Source organism: Pygoscelis adeliae, unplaced genomic scaffold (genome assembly GCF_000699105.1).
Source record: "Pygoscelis adeliae isolate BGI_AS28 unplaced genomic scaffold, ASM69910v1 Scaffold387, whole genome shotgun sequence".
Classification (NCBI taxonomy): Eukaryota; Metazoa; Chordata; class Aves; order Sphenisciformes; family Spheniscidae; genus Pygoscelis; species Pygoscelis adeliae.
The window spans coordinates 1,316,567-1,330,011 of NW_008825115.1; the positions used below are offsets into that span (position 1 = coordinate 1,316,567).

General features: G+C 39.9%; 1 protein-coding gene across 6 annotated transcripts in view; it reads right to left on the reverse strand.

Moving 5' to 3' along the window:
- The window catches only part of THRAP3 (thyroid hormone receptor associated protein 3), a 32,336-nt gene that overhangs the window by 17,620 nt on the left and 1,271 nt on the right, over positions 1-13,445 (reverse strand). For 2 of the 6 annotated variants that reach the window (XM_009328219.1, XM_009328214.1), the window contains exons 2-3: positions 11,838-11,903; positions 5,975-6,060 (exon numbers count right to left, since the gene is read on the reverse strand). The gene's annotated coding sequence lies outside the window, so the exon portion shown is untranslated. Of the gene's footprint in view, positions 1-5,974; positions 6,061-6,377; positions 6,630-7,333; positions 8,213-11,837; positions 11,904-12,287; positions 12,411-13,324; positions 13,345-13,445 lie in introns of those variants that run through there. The other 4 variants (XM_009328216.1, XM_009328215.1, XM_009328217.1 and 1 more) reach the window with 4 other exon arrangements.

A 13,445-nucleotide genomic window follows, 5' to 3' on the forward strand; every position in this document is an offset into this window, starting at 1 on the left:
AGAGGGGCAGAGTCACCTCCCTCGACCTGCTGGCCACGCTGCTGGTGATGCAGCCCAGGATACCATTGGCCTTCTGGGCTGCGAGCGCACATTGCTGGCTCATGTCCAGCTTTTCATCCACCAGTACCCCCAAGTCCTTCTCGGCAGGGCTGTTCTCATCCCTTCATCCCCCAGCCTGTATTGATACTGGGGGTTGCCCTGACCCAGATGCAGGACCTTGCACTTGGCCTTGTTAAACCTCATGAGGTTCACACAGGCCCACTTCTCGAGCTTGTCCAGGTCCCTCTGGATGGCATCCCGTCCCTCAGGCGTGTTGACTGCACCACTCAGCTTGGCATCATCTGCAAACTCGCTGAGGGTGCACTCGATCCCAGCCTATGTCATTGATGAAGATATTAAACAGTACTGGTCCCAATACGGACCCCTGCGGGACGCCACTCGTCACCAACCTCCATCTGGACATTGAGCCCTTGACCGCTACCCTCTGGATGCTGTCTGTCTTTTCTGTCCAGCTGTTACAGTGCTTCTCAACTGTAGTAATAGTTGACCTATTTAATCACTGTGTCCAGCCATAAACAAAATTTCTTACAATTTAAAATCTGATCATGCTGCAAAACATGCTCCACCTTTTGAATCCCTGTTGGTTCCAGTATAGTTCCTCAGCTTAAGTGGAGAATGCTTTGGCCCCTGACTTGGCGAGGAGGAAGGGGACTCCACTCTCTTGCTCCTCAGACTAAATTCCCAGTCTCCTTTACTTTCATTCCTAGAGACTGGAGGTTTCGGTAGTGGGCTGGAAAAGGGACTAAGGGCTAGTTTGAGTTAAGTGTTTGGATTGTCGAGTATTCCACATTAGCAGTCAGTATCAAGATTTGAACTCTGCAATTCCAAAGGTAGCTGACGAAACTGAGAAGAAAACCTGCTCTCTTTAAACAATACATAAATTTCATTCACAACATCAAAAGCAATTTATTTAGCATTTAACAGAATTCTTTAGGAATTTCTACAAGAAATTACATTTTGTCAGCTCAAAGTTAGTAAAATATTGCACATATCTCACATTACTTACGGACACTTAAAATACACGAGAGCCACAAAGGATCATATAGTAAAAATCTAATCAATGTTTTTAACATATACAGCAGTCCACAAATGCCTGTGGCTTTGAGACCCCCTAACAATCTGCTCTGTTTAAATCAGCAGAAGTCCTCGGCCTCTGCTGCCCTAGGAGAAAATAAAATAAACACTACGCAAGTACATGAGATCATGAAATCCCTGAGAAAACTGAGCATCAATAATTGTGGTGATGGTCCAGAGATTACATACTGCAAGATATTTTAATTATTTATTTCAATGGCTGAAAAGCATCTCAAATCATGAAATGAACAAAGAGGCATTTTGACAACAAACCGCCAAAACCTGAGCATCTGCAAAACAAGCACTCTGCAGTGTTCATTGCCCACTATCTAGAAGAGGGGAAAAAAATAAGGTTGCTCTGGGAATTAGGAAAAGGATTGTAAAGACAAAATTTGCATTAACTGAGCATCCCATAAAAGTTATCAGCAAACTTTTCAGCAAAAGTGACTAATGAATAAGAACCAGAAAGAAAAGAGGAACTATATGAGTACAACTTTATCCTTTTTTTCACCTACTGATTATAAATAGAGACATTTAGGTATATAAACACAACTGATCGAGTACTTCTGCTGCTGTATCCATTTTAAGCAAATTCCAGCGGACTGACTTGCAATGTCTTCACTTTCAGTCGGTCTCCAAAGCCAAATTACATATATGGTTACCAAATACTCCAGCTACTGCCAGGGCACTTTCAGGAACAGCACAACACCCGTCACAGGACCAACTGCTGGGAAAATGGGTCGCTCTTCATCATGAGCCTGGTACTTTCCAGAAATGGGAAGTTGGCTTTTATTTTAAAAATCATGTTACATGTTCCCATTCTTCCCTTTCCCTATACTAAAGATGCTATATCAATTCAACTGAAGTATTTTAATATATTCCACACTAGAAAGTATGTAGGAAAAAAACAACATTTTAATGTTTCCTGATTTATTAGGAAAAAATAAATCACACCAGGGATGAAAATCAAAAAGCACTACCACTGAAGAAGCAAAGTTCATTCTCATGCATGGTCATTTTTCAGGGAAAGAATGTGTGAAAGGACCATTTAGTAAATTAAAAGGAAACATTTATAAATACATCTGCTGAAACAGTGACATTTCCTAGTCTGTTGGCCAAACCAATCAAAAGTTTAGCACAGTATACCAAAACATGGAAGAGAAGCAGAGGAAACAAATGGTAATAGGAACTACTAGAAGATAGAGGGGCTTTGATACAATAAAACCAGAAAAAAGCTACATTCTGTAAGGAGGTTACAAGTATATCCCACAAACTGTGTAATTTGAGGATAGCTCTCTACTAAATGACAACCCTGTAGTTCAAGAACAAACTACACTTCAACATATTATCATCTATGTTACCTTTATTTTACACTGAACTCTGTACTGCTTGAAATATTTTAATAGACTAATATAATTAAAACAGCTTTCACCACAGCTCTTCTCTGTTGAGTCTCTTCCGAAATAAATCATTTTCCAAAAAAAAAAAAAAAAGCACATGGTTAGAGCTGACCGACAGAGCAGAGTAAGTGTGGCAGTAACTCTCAGTAAGTCCTGAGAAGGCCCCAAAACAGATTTTAAAACTATCACCTCCTTTGAGCTGTTTAAAAGTCTTTGTATTTTACTTTGATCCACAGCACTTACTAGCCAAACATTAGTTTGCTATGTGTGATGTGTGCCAAAAACTCTTGTCTTGGAAAGTTTTTTTATCTTTGTCAATATTTTTAAAGTTGATTCATTCCTAACATGTGAGGTAACTCCTACTAGAATAGAAACTGAGTTGGATGCTCTATCAGCACTCAAAAGGTTAAACAAACTAAATATTGGAGTCATTTCAGCTCCCCTGTGTTAACACTGCCATTGTAAACTTATTGCGATATACATTTAGCTGTTCTAAGAATTAGTGACTGACTCAGAGAAAATGTGTTCAGCTGGTAAGCAGAAAAACTGTTCTGAAAGAATCTATTCTTATAAAACATCCTAGGGATTACTCTGATTTTAAAGGGACACCTGTAAATGAAGCAGAGGCAAACTGTGAAAGCAGCAGTGGCTGCTCACTTACCTTGCCATTTAGATTTTTCCACTGAGCGTGCTGCTGTGCCCCCAAAGCGCACACAGCCTCACAGAGCTCACAGGGGGATGCTGCTTTCCAAAACAGAGGAAGGTAAAGCATGCCTGGTCCTCAGCGGGGACTGCAATAGAAGCACTTACACAGTGCTATGGAGACTTGTCGTTAGCAATCTGCTCTGCCAGAGGTCACGTTTCCTTCCTGCTCACAGCTACAGAACTGCCTTCCCATGACACTGGCTCCACCTCTACCTTGAAAGGGACACGGTTGATACCTGCTGCCTGATCCAGGCCTCAGCTCCCAGCAGAGAGGAGCGTGACTGCACACATCTGGAGGGCATGCGCTCCTGGAAACATTGCCAGGAATTTTCAGAATTGTTTTTTGGTTTGTCTTTTCTGAAGACCCAATTGTAAGCTGTCCAGCAGATCTTCCCAAGTAGTGTAGACTCACATGCAAAAATATCAGCACTGATTCTGGGTGTGCTGAGTTTAAAAGTTCTGGTAAGGTATTACCCTATTGGAAAACAGACACTTCACAGCCTGTTTATCTGCCATAAAACTACACTGTATAACGTACCTCATAATTCAACACACACCAAGTCTGAAGAAACAATTTGTATTTCAAATTATTTTGCTAAATTCACTCATACCACACAGATTTAAAACTATGTTTTCTGCCAGCCAGATCTGAAGTCACTGAAGTTGGTCAGTGAAGGAAATAGTCAATCTAACAGCTAGCGGTTTAGTCTGCTGAAGGTACATTGCCAATGCAAATTATTAAGTATTATAAATTTTTTTAGATTCTTATTGAAAGAAATGTGTACATTTCTGCAGAAAACATGAGAATCTGCGGATTTCCACGTGCTGTGAGTACCACCAACTCCAAGGTGTAAAGTTCAGTCTTGTTTGAAAATGAGCAACAGCCAAAGCTTCATTGAACATTTGCCTCAAACTGGCAAACAACTCTTACTGGAGTAAACTGTCCTTCTTCCATAGTTTATGGAAAGTAGAGGCAGAGGGTTTGCTTGAGCTGTGAAAGCCTTTGACAGCAATCCGTAACTCAAGTGAATTTGATTTCTCACAGGAGAACATTGCCATGTTACTCATATCCCCTTCTTGGCATCAAAGATTTCCCACCTTGACCCCAGAGGCATACACCTGGAACTCTTCAAACCTGTTTCTTGTGAAGGAAAGCAGGCAACACAGATTGATCGGTTCTGCTTGTAGTTCTAGCAATATTTGTACAAGCTACTTCATTCTGGAAGTTCTTGAGCTGCTTTAAGATAACTTTCTTTTGCCATGCTACAAACAGTGCCATTCAGAAAGGGAAGACTCTTACAAAGAAGGCTAACGCAGTAGAGAATGAGTTCTGGTCAAGAACTACAAGACTTTTGTCTTTACAAAAGTGTTGTGAATCTTTAACACCTACAAAGAAAACGCAATAAAAGCCTGGTTTGCAAGGATTTTATCCAAATAGGACCCACACTGTGAATTGTAGGCAACTCAAGTCATCTACCAATTGAAAACAAAGGCCAGAGTCAACCCTCTGATCCTTAACAGTAACCTCTGTGGACAGTATTCTGCAGAGATCCACTTCTACTTCTTAAAGAACTAGAACAAAAACTAACACAGATGTCTCTGACTGAGGATATTTCTGTTGATGTGCAGTTTGACTAATTACTACCTTAGCAACAAGGCCCATGTAGAAAGTTCCCACCCTGCCAATACAATTAATTGTTCATCTACATTCTACACTTAATCTGTCATGACAGAGGCTACAAATGTTCTGTTTTACAAGAATATTTTTAATCCAGACCAATTCTGTGACCCCATTCATATGAGCCCTACAGACAAATAAGGAGGGTTTTGAGATGGAAAACCAACAGCCTGGAAGCCTCTCGCTCTCCAAATAAGTGTTTCCTAAAATTTGGAGGCCATTTCAAGAAGCAAAGTTTGCCCTCTCCATTTCTAAATCCTCACGGCAATCCATCATACCACTCAAAGAGGTGAAAACAATGGAAGTGCAAATGCTCCTACTAAGCCACCACAACAGACTTTGCCCGGAAGACAAACTTTTGTCATGGAACAGTGTCAGGAAAGTTAATGTTTTACCTGTTTTAAGTCTCCTGGCAGAACTCAAAAGAACAGCTCAACTCTGCTCCACGGCAATGAAAAAAGTCACTGTCAAGAGTCTCTTACTGCTGTACACTTCCACTAGCTACCAAAGCTTCAGAACTTAACTAATCAGAATAGTTAAGGAGAACTTTTACGGCCCCTGACTGAAATCACTGCAACGCTTCAGCAAAAGAACAAATGTTGGGGGGGGAAATACGGGGTTTTAACAATTTAGATCAGTATGATATTTAATAATCTGGCCAATTAAGGTATACAGGGGGAAGCACTCCTTTTCTCCCAAAAGCCACCAGGGTGTAAATCCAAAAATCACTCAACATAGCATTAAAGAAAAAAGTAGGTACTACTTCTTCCAGGACATCCAAGATTATTTCACAAAACTGTTCTATTTTACCCTTATATTTACCAGCTATTTGGAAAGACAAGCCAAAACATTCCAAGACATGAGGCTGAGTTTTTTCTTCAAAACCTGTGTAGTCCTTTTTGCACAGCAACATTAACAATGAAAAAATAATTCAACTGATACAGTTTAACTTGCAGTATGCCCAAAATAGAGGGGATACAAGAAGGTATATTCCAAATCCCAAGACAGGCAGTTTTACCACTTTTGTTGAAGATTTTATTTTCTATTGTGTGCCTACCTGCTTGAGCAGGTTCACACCTCGCACCCTTCAACAGTCAGGTTTCACCGTCTCAGCTTTGTCAATTATGAAATCAGGAAGCAAACCTGAAATGAGAAGAAAATGCACTGAAGCATCTTTGTATGTACATTGATGTACTTACTGCCACCAATGATCAACAGCAGCCTAGCTTACTTAAGCTATCATCCAGTGCTGTGCCCAAAATGTTCATCATGCCTTAAGTATTTCAACAGAGCTCGTAATGCTGCAAAAGTTCATCGCCCACTTCACCATTAATTCTTTCATGTACTTCTATGAAGAACGTAGTTTCTAGAACAGTTATTCAAGCTTTCAAAATTTTAAGTCTACTTATTCCTTCCTTCCTCCACCTCCCCTGCCCGCCATCCCATCTCCTGTTACATACATACTAATTGCTGTCATTACATCGGTACAGCCGTACTGAAGTAATTTCTCTCAGCTCATTTGTATGGTCTTACTGGATTCAGGACTAAGTATTTTCCCATATTGTTAAAGAGAATCCACAAGCCAAGAGAAACAATTGTTTTCCTGACAAATTCATCCATCAGCATATCGCCGTCTTCAAAGGGTGCCACCAGTCCACTGTGAGCTGTTTTGACAGGTCTACAATTACATTTCAGAATCCTTCCATGCACCGCTAGAGGGGTGTAAGTTTTAAAAAAGAAAACAACAGTAAACACAACCTCATAAATTACTCCATATTATTAAACCCCTGATCTAACAGCAGGACTGTAATTTACTCTGCGTTCAACCGCAAAAAAAAAGTGTTCAACCGTAAAATAAACTTGTTTAAAGCTATTTATTTATTCTGTTTACTTCACTGAAAAAAGGTTTCAAGGCTACTTGAAGATTATACTTTCTCTGAAATGGCAGTTAAGTCCTATTCTCACCCAAAAGGGAAGGTTGTATTGCAAGGTTTCGTGTTCTCTAAATCATGCTTACCAAACTTTGAAAAAAGCCAAATACAGAACACCACACCAGACTTTTTTTTATTTTTACAGTTGTCATGTCCGTCCGTCTAAACGTCTGTGAAAGAGAGAAATCTTGCCTTTTGCCTTACAAAACCTTTGACATTCAACCTTTCACAGTGGCTACCAGGAAAATATTGCCATAACCATTTTTTCTTGCTTTGTGATAAAACACTTGGGTTTGTTTGCTTTTTTGCCTATTGCCCAAACACCAACATTACCACAAACTTTTGGTACAATCCACTGCACACAGGTGTCATCCAGATAAAAAGCTGGCTGAATTATCTTTTGTAGAAGAATACTGTTTTAATATTTAGAGCACTACTACAAAAAAATGAACCAAGACAACACACAACAAACAAGAACAGCTAACCTTTCTTCCAGATATGGAAAGGAAAGTAGGAAACGTGCTCAACGCTCTCTGCTGAAGCAGAAATCATAGTCCAGGAGTTTCTTATTCCAGAACACTGTAAAGAACATTCCTATATGCCAAGACATGGGTCAAACGAAGAACATTTCTAGTTTTCACAATGCCTTTTTCCAGGAATTTGTTTCCTATTTCCAACTGGCCTGTATTACTTTATGACTGTTTCTTTCCATCTTCCACTCCTTTTTTTGAAGTCTTTCAAGCAGTACTCATCATTATTTCAGACCTTTCACAGATGTTAAAGCAGAACAGAACCACCACGGCCCTGTACAGAAAAGCCATCTAACAGAATGTTACAGCTGAAATCACTCCATCTCAAGCATGTCATTGAGGATTGCTATACCATGTAGCACCACAATTTGTCAACTTTGAGAGAAAAACACAGCAGATATGTCCCTACTAAAAGAAGCAGTTTATTTGTCTTCATATCTATCTATAATACACTGAGCATAAACACATTTGGAAACAAGTGAAATGGCTTATGTACATACCTTAGAAGTGTGCACAGCGCTGCAAAACTCGATACAGTAGTTTCAGTTTATGACACAGTGTTTACAAAACATTAACTTGCAAATATTAAATATTTTGTAAAAGCATTTGTAGAAAGCTCTATATAACTGTGGTAGGAAAACAAAAATTTACTGTTCCTTTCTGGCCAGCATTTAATGAAACCGTTATGGTTTATTTTGCTGTAAGACCCAAAGTAAACAAGATAGCACCTCATTAGAGAAAACATTCCTGCCTGGGCATCTTGTCACCCATTTGGTCTTTGCTAGCACAAACATTCAGTTTGGGAGAAACAGCTGAACTGCTACTTTATTTGCTCACAACAGCCTTCATTATCAGGGAACAAAAAAAAAGTAATTCTCCTTCAGCCAGCTCTACAATTCATAATCCTGAGCTCTAAAACCCAAACAAGATTAGTTAATTCTAAAAAAAAAAAAAACTTTAAAAAAGTCTTACAAAGTGTACTCTGTATAATAAGGCAACAGCAATCACTACAAAAATACACTTATAAAAAAAGTCACAGAACTACATAGTAAAAAATCATTTTCATTTCCCACAGAACAAGCTTTTTGACATTTGGATAAGATACCTGAAAGGCTTACATCAATTTAAACTGTGGCAGCCTTTGTCCTAGCCAAGAAACTGCCTCTTTACAACTTGAAACCCCAGAAGATAAAAATTATTTATTGCTGATTGACCCTATATCCCAATTCGTACTCTACAAATATATCAAAGACATTGGAAAATGCTGACATGAACAGAAATGTCAGCACTGTGTTCTTTTTGAAAGCACTGAAAATAAGAAATTAGCTATTTATAAACTTAAACGATAGTAACCACCTGCCTCTGTTAGGCCTGGATTTAGAAAATCTGATCAAGCAATTAAAAATCCAGTCCTATACATCATCTTGTAATTCACAACCCTGTAAAAATCACCACTTCTGTGCATTTTAATTCACCTGCCTCCCAGAGAAGCAGAGGAGGTAAGCGGCATCTGTAGATATGTCAGAAGACTTGGGTAAGAATACCGCTGTTAAGAACTACCAAGTATTAGTTAAGATACAATGACAAATAAAATAGGAAACAAAAAGTGTCAAATAAAACACAACAGTAACTAGCAACTGTCAGCATCTTTTAAAATTAATTTCAGTATGATCTTGTTTCAATTTAACTATCTACCTACAGAATAAGAGTTGCCCTGCATCCAATACCAAATTGCTACTTGAACACAGAATAACACCGATCTGAGCACATTGGTTAAATAAGACAAACGTGAGCTACAGGACCAATGTAAAAACACATGTAGAACTGTAATTAATTTGGCCCTTAGTACCTCCTCTTGCACTCAGGCTCAATACACTTAGCAAAAGCAGCCTGACACCAGTGTCAAATCAGAGCAATCTTTGTTCACTAGACATGTAGCTGGCAGAGAATAGAAGAGCTGTTCTTTTTTTTCTGCAGCAAGTGCCCCAAAAGGATATTTTTCATACCGCGCATTAATTCCCTGGAAGGATCTGCAGTCCAAGCAGCACTTCGCACTTGCACCTGTTGAGGCTGCTGCGGGGATCACAGCACACTGGCAGCTCATGCAGAGGGACACAGCCAGAGAATACCCCGAAATCTGCCTCCCATCAATCCAACCATGGTTAGCACAAAGACACATGACACCTGCTCCTCCCTTGCAGCTCCCAGACTTACGTTTTATCAGAGAGCAAATCAAAATAACGACCGTAGCAGTTTGACTATCACAAATTCCTATATTAGATTAAAAGTTGAAAATAATATTCCTAAATCAGTTAAGTTTGACAACCACCAATATACTGAACTAAAGCTCCTGTTCTAAAAGAGCAGTCCAGAAGCATGACAGATTAACCTTGCCATGCATGACAGCTATGTAAAATCTATTTCCCAGCAAGCTTTGTACTGCAGCTGCACGAGAATTTGCTGTGAACTTACTCGAAGTGGAAAAAAAGTTGCAGCTATCTACATGTCAGAGCACACTGGAAGTGCCAGCAGTAACGTACAGAGTACAGAAGGCACACACTGGCGTTGCTAGCTCAGAAATCAAAGTCTAATAATCTCACTTTCTACTTGACTCTTCCTTTTCAAGCTGAGGTTTGGTCTTGCACCAACAATTAAGTATGCTCTTGACATCAACAGAACACTTAAGGGGAAGAAAAAAGAGCCACCTGCATAGCTCCCAGTGCCAGCCTGGTGGACTGCAAATTAAGATGCTATTTCTAATCATCCAGTTCAAATTTCATTAGGGTAACAAAAAGCAGAACAATTCCTCTTTCCAGATCAAGTATCCAGTGTATGTTTTCAGGAGATTAATGACACAAGTTAAACTAAAGCCTACAACTGCACCTACCAACCTCCTCAACAAAAATTTTCCTGGACAACACTACTAACAACAAAACCAACAAAAAAACAAACCAAAACAGCGTGTTCTACTTTAATACGTGCCAAACACGCTTTGGGGAAAAAAAAGAGTTCAGATTATTCTGCCACGGCAAGAGAAGCACTACTTTGTCAACAGCAGTTCCAATTTCTCTCTAGTCTATATACTTTCCAAATAAGATTCTCCTTCAAGCACGTTTGGGTTTTCACACAATTAAACTAATCCCTAAAGAAGTTTAATATTGGGCTCCAGCCCTGGTTTCAGATAATTAGAAGCAGGTTCTATAGAACGGTTGGAAGACTGTCTACAGGTTCTTCCAAAAAGGACTGAATTCTGCAGATCACAGTGCTGAACAATCCCTTTCCAAATAATTTGACCGGCTATAAACACCAACTGGTGATTTTAATTCTGACACTAGTTACTTGGCTAAAAACTATTTTATATATCTTTGAGCTTAAAAATTCTTACGTTGTTATTCAGACAGTTTAGTGACAGGGAGCTCAAAGAAAACAAATCCAAGAAAAAGCTCATTAGAAATCTGGCTGTTTTTGTTACAAAAGTCAGGCAGCTGGATTTTCTGTTAAACATGGAAGAAAAACATCCATAATAAAAAAATAAAGGGGAAAACCTATTTCATTGGCTTTTTGCTTCCAAACCTACACAACCTGTGAACAGACAAGCAGAAAAATCAGATCTTTCTCAAAACTAATGGCTTCCTCACAGTGCAGCCTTACTATTTTGAGCAGTTTTTGGATGTGAACTGAACCCTTGTCAAAACTGTTGGGGGTCTGTGAATCCTTGTGCCTGTAGTTTCAGAACCCCCAAGAGAAGCAAAAAATGATCCAATTACATAGGAAAACTATTCACAAATCAGTTAACCAAAAGAATTGAAACTTGTGCATAATTGAAGTTATTGTGCTACTCCCCATGCAGCACTTCACTCCAGTGAAGTTTTCAGCCCTCTCAGGTCACTGCAGTCTGGAAACCAGCAGACTCTGCGCACCCGTATTTCCTTCATTAGAGTGACCACAATGCACTTACAAAAATGTGGAAGTTATGCTTCCAAAGAAACAGCAAATAATGTAAAAAAACAATTGAATCTGGGGCTCTTTGGAATATCTTCTGAAATACACAGTACAGTTACAGCCAAAGCTGAATCTGTCCTAAAGGATTACTATTCTTCACACATTTAACCTATGAAAATACAAGCTCCAGCAACTTCCATTTATAAGCTGCAAAAAGCAAAACCATTCACATATTTATTCTCAAGCCAGCACTTGATTTGTCTCTACCTTAACTTGAATCTCGTTACCTCAGGGGAAAACAAAGAAAAGGATTTCCATGACTTGGTATAACGTTAAAAATGCTTTAAAAAAAACCAAACAAACAAACATGGAGTTATTGTAAGCACAAGCCATCAGAACAGGCTATCCCTACACTCTCCTAGGCTACGAAACAGAGGTAAACGCTCGTCCGCAGAAATCTTGTATGTATGGAATAAGCTTATTTGAACAGATAGTTTTCAGTGCTGTGTTTACATACCTTGTATAAGTCTCCCATCAATTATGTTTCCGAATATGGCTTTATTAGAAGCGATTGAACTCTCACCTAAGTAAAAAAGAGAAAATCAGATTTAAACCAATCAAGATACTGGCAAATCCTCACATTTTACAAGCATAGGAAAGGATTCTGATTTTAGCCATTCATCCCAGCACCGTTCCCCAGTAAAAAAAGGCTGCCAAAATTACTTAACCTAATCAGATAGTGCATACACAGATCCTTAACTTGGGAAACCGATCTCATCCACAGCCCTATAGGCACAATTAACTGTAATAATTTACACAGATACACGGGGCCTGAAATAATCAGGTACGCAACCCCCACAAGATATCATGTGTACAGCCCTCTGTTAAGGCACAAGTTAACATCATTAATACTCAACCTAATTCCCTTGAGAACAGAATTTCAGCTTAACACCCCCCACACCATCACCTTTTGTGCTCTCAGAGCAGAGAAACCTATGGGGTTACTTGCCAAGCCTTCCTTTCTTCCTTTCACTCAACCAAAGGTAAAAGTGAAATGCAGGCAGCAGTGGGGAGGACGTGTGCTGGCTAGCTGTGCAAGCTACAGCACCCCTCGCATTTCAGCAGGGGTTTTTTTGGGTTTTGTACAGCCACCTTACACTGTAAATCATGACAGGCTAAAAATGGCCAGATGACACATTTGGAGATGAAATTATGAGCAGTCCATTCGCTCTTGTATCAAAGGAGTAGTAGCTATGAGCAGGGCTTTGCAAAGAGGCCTCATTCTGGTACAAGTACAACAGGGGAGAAACGTACAAAGTATTTTCATATGTGATAGGAAAAAAGGGCACTGACAGGAAACTCCTCCTTGGGTAGGAAACGACCACCACCCGCCCCGCCAAGGACCCAGCGCTCCCGCAGTGAGGCTGGGTGTCATCTCTGTGCCTGTTTTTTATGGACACGACAGCTTCCGGTTACCATGGAGTGAAACAGCGCAAACACAATTCTCAGCTGGCATGAAATGTAATCCCATGATTTTACTATTCATAGCTCTGACATGATAAAGCTAAATTAAGCAAGAACTCTTAACTTTCTCAAACCTAATAGCAGTGACTACCTCCATCATTTAGCCTCTGCTAATGCTCTACTTCACTGTGAAGAGGGGAAGGATATTTTCCTTTATGGCAAGAGAGACTCCAGACCTACAAACCCAGCCTGTCATCCAGAAACAAAATGGCACCTACTTGTTCCCAGGCACCACTTTGGCGTGACTCCAGCAGGAACAGAGGAGACAAGATGAGCTGCTGTGCTAAATCTAACACCTTCTCCTCATCTTGGGACCCATTACAGAAACCCACAAAGCAGTTTTAAGCCGCGCTCCCCAGCTTGCCCAGCAGTGAGTGTTTGCTGAACAACAGTCTACCAGTACAGGAACAGGGGTCAGTTCAAAGCACAAATGAGAGACACGCTAAGCACAAGGTAAGCCAGCACAACCCCAATGCTTACCGTTAGTTGTTTATACAGCCTTGCAGGATTACCTTGCACAAGCTCCTCAGGGAGCCAGAACAGCTTTTGCAATTAACAACACTATTCCTCTCTCTTTCAATGCCTGTGGCCTAAACTATAT